Genomic DNA, 9,058 nt, shown 5'->3' on the forward strand with positions numbered 1-9,058 from the left:
GGGTCTTCAGAAGCTGCTCTTCCTAATGCACAACTCTAAATACATTACCTTTATAGCCACAAAACCCAGTAGCTCCCCATTACTTAGAGGAATAAATGTAAACTATTTCGTTTGTCATTGATGACCTTTGAATCTCCCATAACATGCAGTTTCCAGCCAAAGCAAGTTACTTCCCATTTCCCAAGTAAACTCCAATTTTCTGCTTCTGTTTCTTTGACTATGTATGAATCTCTTCATCTGAAATGTTTCCTTTCCACAGAACTCTTCTCATCCTTGTCCATAAAAATACCCTCATCCCTCAAGATACTGCACAAATGCCACAGCCTTCTTACTCATGCTTTCATCATATTGCCGCCTCTCTATTTTCTGAATATCAATAAAAAAGCTAAAGGGGTTCATCACCACCAAACCAGTATTATATGAAATGCTGAAGGGTATTCTTTAAAAAGAGGAAGAAGAAGAAAAAGGTAAAGATAAAAAAATTATGGACAACAAATATATATCTATCAAGTGAATGTAAAGGCCAAGTGAATAAAAAATCTGATGAACAGAATAAACTGGTGAATGGAATAGAATCAGGGCCATGGAAATGAAGCGGACTCACAATTTTCAGGGGCAAGGCGGTTTATGGAGGAGGGGGGGTTCAGGAAGAGATTGGACAAAGATCTTATATGCATGTATGCAGTACCTATGGATGCGGACAGTGGAGTGGCGAAGGCCTGGGGTGGAGTGAGAACTGGATGGAGGGGAGCTATGGGTGGAAAAAAGAGGGACATCTGTAATAATCTGAACAGTAAAGATTTTTTAAAAAGAAATAATTGATAAACTGGTCTTCATTAAAATTTAAAACTTCTCTGCCAAATACAATGACCAAAACATGGTAAAGGTCTGCCAGAGAGGGATGTCCTCTGCAGTAAGAGGGAATGACTTGGCACAGGAAACCAGGTTTGCTGCCTTCTGAGCTCACCCCACAGCCCCTAATCCTGGATTTTCATTACATAGCTCTGGTTCACTCTGCCAGAGACCAAGGGCTACTGAAAATATGTCTATGGACCACAAATGTTATTCTGGCCTTCAAAAAAAGTAGACATCCTTCAACCCAAGTCATAGGAGTTTGCAGCCTTAGGCACAGAACTGCACTGGACATAAAAGCCCTCATTCAAAAATAACTTAAACATTCTGTTATAGTTGCATGAAATTTATCAAAGAGATATTTTGAAATGCTGAGGATTAAGAGAACACAACTGTTTCTGATAGTTATGTTTATTCGAAAACAGTTGGTTATGGAAAACACCACAAGTTTGGATGACTCAAACTTGTCTAGATTTTTCAGCATTATTCACGGTGACCAGGACATGGAAACAACCGAAGTGTCTTTCAATAGATGACTGGATAAAGAAGATGTGGTGCATATATATAATGGAATTACTACTAAGCCATAAGAAAAGATGAAATATTGTCATTTGTGAAAACATGGATGTACCTTGAGAATATCATGCTAGGTAAAAAAGTAAGAAAAAACTAAGAACCATATAATTTCACTCAAATATGGGGTATAAAACTGAAAATAAATGAACAAGAAAAACAAACATACAAAAACTCATAGATACAGATAACAGTATGGTGGTTACCAGAGGGACGTGGTGTGGGTAAAGAGGACCAAATATATGGTGACAGAAGATGACATGACATTGGGTGGTGGGCACACAATGCTATATACAGATCATGTATCACAGAAAAGTACACTTGAAAATTATATAATTTTATTAACTAACTAGTGGCCCAGTGCACAAATTTGTGCACATTGAAAGGAAATTAATTACAAGAAATATTTTAATATTGCTATTTGCCCTTTCCCTATAATAGAGTATCAACCAAATTCACGATTGACAATGACAAATAGAAACACACTCATGCAATTGGTGCCAGTGAGAGCTTTATATGTATCATGCATGCGCGAGTCAACTTAGCCTTTTATATATAGAAAATAAACTTACTTAATTAGACCTGCTTTCTGACTTAGCTAAACTTTTTCCAATCCAGTGAAGCACCCCAACTTCTCTTTCAGGTAATTGTCAGCAGCACAGCAGTATATATCAGCTTGAAGCAGGTTATGATTATGATTGTAGATCACGCAAGGAAAACAAAGGGTAAAATATTTAACTGCAACAGTGTTTGACTATATTCTGCGCAGTGAGAAAACCTGAAGTATTTTCAAGGTCCACCATTTCTTACTTATTTTCAGTCAGGACAAGTTTCTAAATCTCTGTTTTCTGGCTAATGAAGAGAAAACAGGATTCCACCAATTCTCCTATCTACCTACTCCAGGACTTCTGTGAGGATCAAATGAGACGAGGCACAGGAAAATGCCTCACAGATATTTGATTAAAGTGTGAAATGTTTCCACCTGCTATAAAGCAAGTCATGTTCCTGTTTTGAATAAACTACAAGGAGGCTAGTCATCACTAGGGAGAGGAAGCCAGGTGTTGCTATGTGATGTCATTATCCATACAGTTAGACACTTAGCATATTAGCCTTTTATATATGTATAGATGTCATCCTAATAAATTTAAAGAAAAAGAAAAGAACATGAGAAGACAAGACACACAGGCTGGGAGTAAATATTTGCAAAAGACACATCTGATAAAGAACTGTATTTCAAAATCCTATCTAATAAAAGAGAAACATTGTCATTACCCATACTGTTAGACACTTAGCATATTAGCCTTTTATATATGTATAGATGTCATCCTAATAAATTTAAAGAAAAAGAAAAGAACATGAGAAGACAAGACACACAGGCTGGGAGTAAATATTTGCAAAAGACACATCTGATAAAGAACTGTATTTCAAAATCCTATCTAATAAAAGAGAAACATGGTAATTAGCCATAACTTCGCTACCCTTCCCATTGACTAACCAGCGAGATATGCAAATTAACTGCCAACCAAGATGGCAGCCGGCAGCCAGGCAGCTGACGCGAACATGGAGGCTTGCTTGCTCCAGTGAAGGAGGAAGCCAGGTTCCCCGCCTGCTGCTGCCGGCCTCTCAGCTGCTAAGAAACATTGTTACAAATATAGAAGCTAAACAAAACCCCCGATCATTTGCATTTCCATAAAGATTAACGAGATGAGCATCTACACTAATAGATAAATATGTAAATTGACCATGCCTCTGTGATGACCCACAGCCAATCAGGAGGGAATATGCAAATTAGCAGGACAAAGATGGCAGCAGCCACGGAGCCAGCCGGAGCAGGCAGGAGGCTTGGGTTACCCCAAAAACAGAGGAAGCCAAGCTTCCCACCCACCTGGGCTGGCTGCCAAAGGAGGGACCTGTGGACAGTGGCCACAGAGCAGGCCGGAGATAGTGGGAGGCTTGAATCACCACCATCAATGGAGGAAACTTGGCTTCCTCCATCGCCAAGGGCAACCCAAGCTTCCTGCCTGCCCTGGATGGCTGCTGAAGGAGGGGCCTGTGGGCGGTGGCCACAGAGTTGGCCTGAGCTGCTGGAGGCTTGGGTTGCCCAGGCTGGCCACAGAGGGAGGGGCCTACAAACTACACTCAGTCCTTCTCCCAGGCTGGCCATGCCCCCATGGGTGTGCAGGTTCCTTCTGGGGGGCATGGCCATCCTGAAAACAGCCCTCAGCCCCTTACCCAGACTGGCCAGGCACCCCAGGGGGGACCCCCACCCGGAAGGGTGTGTGACCAGCTGCAAACAACCATCAGCCCCTCACCCAGGTTGGCCAGGCACCCAAGTGGGACCCCCACCCTGTCCAGAACACCCTCAAGGCAAACCAGCCAACCCCACTTGTGCACCAAGCCTCTATCCTATATATTAAAAGGGTAATATGCCTCCCAGCACTGGGATCAGCGGAGCCGCGAGGCCTCCCGGCACCAGGATCAGAGTGACAGGGGGCAGCGCCCAAACCCCCTGATCACCCTGCAGCTCTGTGTGTGACAGAGGGCGGGGTCATAACCTCCCTATCCACCCTGCTCTGTTCGTGACAGGGGAAGGCGCCCCAACCCCCTGATCGGCCCTGCTCTGTGTGTGACGGGGTGGTGCCCCAACCTCCCCATCGGCCCTACCCTGAGCGTGACTTAGGGTGGCATCGAAACTTCCTGATCCGCCCTGCTCTGTGCACGGCAGGAGGGATCTCCCCAACCCCCTGATCGGCCCTGCTCTGTGGGTGACAGGGGGGAGCTCCCCAACCCCTTGATCAACCCTGCTTTGTGTGTGACAGGGGGCAGCACCCCAACCCCCCATCAGCCCTACCCTGAGCATGACTGAGGGTGGCATCGCAACTTCCTGATCCGCCCTGCTCTGTGCATGACAGGGGGTGGCGCCTCAACTCTCCAATCGGCCCTGCTCTGAGCCCGACCAGGGGCTGCGGGGCAGGCACCTAAGGATTGGGCCTGCCCTCTGCCACCCGGGAGCAGGCTTAAGCCAGCAGGTCATTATCTCCCGAGGGTTCCCAGACTGTGAGAGGGCACAGGCCGGGCTGAGGGATACGCCCCCCGCCCCGCCAGTGCACAAATTTTTGTGCACCAGGCCTCTAGTCTATATGTATAAAAAGCCAGCGACCAGAACGCTATAATGACTAGAACGACCAGTTGCTATGATGCCCATTGCGGCCAGCGAATTGGTCTGATCTGGGTGGGGCCGGTGGCCATCATCCCGTGGCCCCTCCCCCCTGGCCGTCCCTGCCCCAATCATCCTCTCTATCCCAATAGGGGGCGGGGCCGGCCGGCCAACCTCCTGCAACCCCTCCCCCTGGCTGGTCCCACTCCTGATGGGCCCCCACCACTGCGACTGGCCCGTGACCCCTCCCCCCAGCCAGCTCCAACTCTGGTCAGCCCCGCCACACCAATTGGGGGCGTGGCCGGCCAACCCACCACCCACAGCCCCTCCCCCCGTCCTAGCCCTGATTGGGCCCTGATCAGGACGGGTCAGATGGCTAACCTCCTTCGGTCTCCTCCTCCCACCAGGCCTGGCCCCAATCTGCCTGGAATAGGGCGGGCTGGCCAGACCCCACCCATGCATGAATTCTTGCACTGGGCCTCCAGTATACCAATAACACTTAAAACTTAACAAGAAAACCACCCAATTATAAAATGAGCCAAAACCTTAACAAACACCATCAAAGAATACAAGGCAAATGAACATATGAAAAGATGCTGCACATCATATGTCATCAAATTAAAATTTGATGTCAGCAAATTAAAACACTATCACAGATACTACTACACATCTATTAGATTGGCTAAAATCTGGAGCATTGACACGTTTTCAGTTCCCGTCAATGTGATGGCGTTTTTAAGGAATCCTTGGAAAACCTAAGAATACAAGGTAAAAGAGCTCAGAACAATCTGTAAATGCAGTTACTGTTCTAAGAGTTTTCAATACTAAACTCTGGAATTCTTATGTGATGGATATGGAACTGCCCCCACCTGGCCCACACACAAGTTCCCCCCTTACCTTAATAGGTGGTGGGGCCAGCTGGCCAACCCCCTGTAGCCCGTACCCCCACCTGTCCCCACCCCAGATCGGTGCCCCCATCCCAATTAGGGACAGGGCCAGCTGGCCAATCACCTGTAGCCCAGTATACCAATAACACTTAAAACTTAACAAGAAAACCACCCAATTATAAAATGAGCCAAAACCTTAACAAACACCATCAAAGACATACAAATGGCAAATGAACATATGAAAAGATGCTGCACATCATATGTCATCAAATTAAAATTTGATGTCAGCAAATTAAAACACTATCACAGATACTACTACACATCTATTAGATTGGCTAAAATCTGGAGCATTGACACCACCAAATGCTTCTGAGGACATGAGAACAGGAACTTTTAGATATTGATGATGAGAATGCAATAGAACAGTCACTGTGTAAGACAGTTTTCTCACAAAACTAAACATAACTCTCACCATATGATCTAGGAATCATGCTCCCTGATATTTACCCAAAGGAGTTGAAAAGTTATGACCACACAAAAACCTTTATGTAGATATTTATAGCACCTTTTTCATAAGTGCCAAAATTTGGAAACCACCAAAATGTCCTTCTGTAGGTGAATAGATAAACTGTGGTAAGTCCAGAAAGAAATTATATATAAGCCTTGAGAGGACATGGAGAAAGGTCAAGTGCATATTACCAAGTAAAAGAAGTAAAACTGAAAAATCTATAGCTATATGATTCCAACTATATGACATCTGAAAAAGGCAAAACTATATGGAGAAAATAAAAAGATCGATGGTTGTTGGGGGTGGTGGACAGAGAAAGAGGCAGAGCATAGAGGATTTTTAGGGCAGTGAAACTACTCTATATGATACTATAATGGTGGATACCTGTCATTACTGTATACATTTATCCAAACCTAGAGAATACATCAAGAGTGAACCCTAATGTCCACTATGGACTTTGGGTGACTATGATATGTCATTGTAGGCTCATAGATTATAACAAATGTACCACTCTGGAGCAGGGTATTGATAATGGGAGAGGCTATGCATGTGTGGGGCTGAGGGATACAAATATGGAAATTCTATGTACCTTCCACTGTGTTTTATAAACCTAAAACTGCGCTAAAATAAACAGTATTTTTTAAAAAGGTAAACAGGCTCCCAGTAAACATTCTTGAGAAGAACACCTGATTTTCCAGGAGTGAATTATTGAAGCAAATACTGGTGTAGTGGAACTAGAAATGTAAGGAAAATGCATGTCTTCCAATACCAAGAACAGTTCCTGGTACATGGCAGGAAATCAAGTAATTGGTGAACAAATAACTACAATATTTAGCCTGGAAAGAGAGGGGGAAAAATAAGAAAAATCTAGTTAAGGTTTTTCAATATTTGAGGGCAATTTAAGTAGAAAGCAAGTAAAAGTCTTCTGTACTATTTCAGTAAGAAAATAAAGAACTAAAAGTCAATTTCAGCTTAATCTAAATACACATTTCTAACAAACAGTTGTCCAACACCAGTATATTTTTTCTCAAAATGAAAGAGCTACTGAACATGTTCAAGCAAAAAAGCTAAGTAGCCATGTTCAAGGGACACTAAGAGTATACACTAGGGATTTCTAAGGTCCCCTCCCCATACATAGGATTCACTACTCACACCTCTTTACTCAGATTAGGAAGAAACTGCAAGAGCAGTTTTCCTCCTATAAAAAAGAAAAATAAAAATGCCTCAACATAAACAGCAGCAACTGGGCCAGAAGCCACAACCTTACATATGACCTAAGAGTAAATCAAATGCTTAAATTCTCTAGAAGTCATAAAAACAAAAGAAGCTATTCTACTGTGATAAATGGAAACCTTCAAACACAATAGTGCCATAAAGATACAGAAATACTCTCAGGATGAAAATCCATTTGTTTGAGCATCTGTTTGTCACCTACAAAGAATAACTCTTTCAGATGGATTTAACCAAGAGAAAAAAGATAACAAAGTTCATTTGATGGGAAGTTAAGCACAAATACACCTCATTTTCTTAGAAAACCTCAAAAGACATCTGGTGTTAATGTATCAAAACCCACAGAAGGTGGGTGTGTGTGTGTGTGTGTGTGTGTGTGTGTGTGTGTGTGTAATCAAGCCATAACATTTTAGCATTTAGCAATACGAAAACTGCCCCCAAAACTTCAATTGATATTTCCAATTGTTTCATCTAAAACAATACCATTATTTCTGATAATGCTATAAAGTATCAATTTACAAAATTCTTTGAAAAAATTAAGATTATTTTTAAACTAACGTTAGAAGCTTTAGTTTCTAAAAGCATATAGCTATTAAAATGCTAATGTGGAAAGATGGGGGATGCTAGAGAGACTTAATATAAAACACAGGGAATTGATTCTTTAGATGATAGGAAAAAGATGGCTTATAGAATTAATGAGATATTATTAAGACAAAATAAACAATTTAGCCATTTACAATGAGGATAAAGCAAATATCTGTCATCAAATAAAATGAAACTAATTAAAAGGACAACAAAAATTAAGGCAAATATGAAAATCAAGTAAAATACAGAGAAAAGTTAAACTACATCAAACACACAAAGAGCAGTTATGGCAGTGTTAATGAAAGAAACATTCAAACCTGTGAAGAATTTTTTTGTTTATTTGAGTGAAACTGTCAACAAATGCCAAAAAGCAGAATCTCAATGAACGGATTTAATGCTCAGGAGAATGGCAGTTTTTCACCTTGTTTTATACATTAGAACCAAAAGAGGAGACATAAATGGGTTACATGAAATCCCTTGGTGATAGATTAGGGAGGCAGGAGAAAGCAAAGTGAGGGAAACCTCTGGAATTGGATAAAAAGTAAAATGACAGACATATACTTCTTTTACTTAGGTGAGTACAGGATAGTTAACAGTCAACAATTTAAAAATGTAACAATAAGGGGATCTGTGGTCTCCATAGAGCAGTGACTGTGCTTTGAGGGGTCCGGGGAAAAAAAAAATTACTTTGACATTCCAATGATATTATCGTATATGCAAAAAGACAACAGACAGGCTCAATTAAGGTAAAGGTTGACCTATGTCAGGGAAGATACCAGCACAGAACATGACTACCCACCATAAACTGCTTTTTAGAAAAAAAAAAAAAAAGTTTTAAGTTCAGACCATCCTTTACTTTAGGTCTCTGAGTTTGCAAGGCTGCCACACAGGCCTTCCCTGAGCTAGTCAGGTTTGTATGTGGCCCTTTTTTCGCCCATAGCAACAAGTCATAATGAGTTAGAAATAAATTGAATAAGAAGGAAGGGTCCCAACAATTACAAGCCATACACCAAGGAACGCATACTCAGAGCAGTAAATTTTTCATGAACATTCAGGACACCTGAGGACTACCTAAGGTGGATTTCTAAATTTAAAAAATGGCTGGAGAGTAAATTAAGAGGATTACATTTTGAAACTCAAAAATGCACTATTGCCCTAGCTGGTTTGACTAAGTGATAGAGCATCAGCCTTCAGACTGAAGGGTCCCGGGTTTGATTCCAGTCAAGGGCACATGCTCAGATTGCAGGTTTGATCTCCAGTGAGGGG

General features: G+C 42.2%; 1 protein-coding gene across 3 annotated transcripts in view; it reads right to left on the reverse strand.

The window, feature by feature from the left end:
• The window catches only part of TPK1 (thiamin pyrophosphokinase 1), a 271,443-nt gene that overhangs the window by 251,917 nt on the left and 10,468 nt on the right, over positions 1-9,058 (reverse strand). The window lies entirely within an intron of this gene.

Source organism: Myotis davidii, unplaced genomic scaffold (assembly GCF_000327345.1).
Source record: "Myotis davidii unplaced genomic scaffold, ASM32734v1 scaffold1488, whole genome shotgun sequence".
Taxonomy (NCBI): Eukaryota; Metazoa; Chordata; class Mammalia; order Chiroptera; family Vespertilionidae; genus Myotis; species Myotis davidii.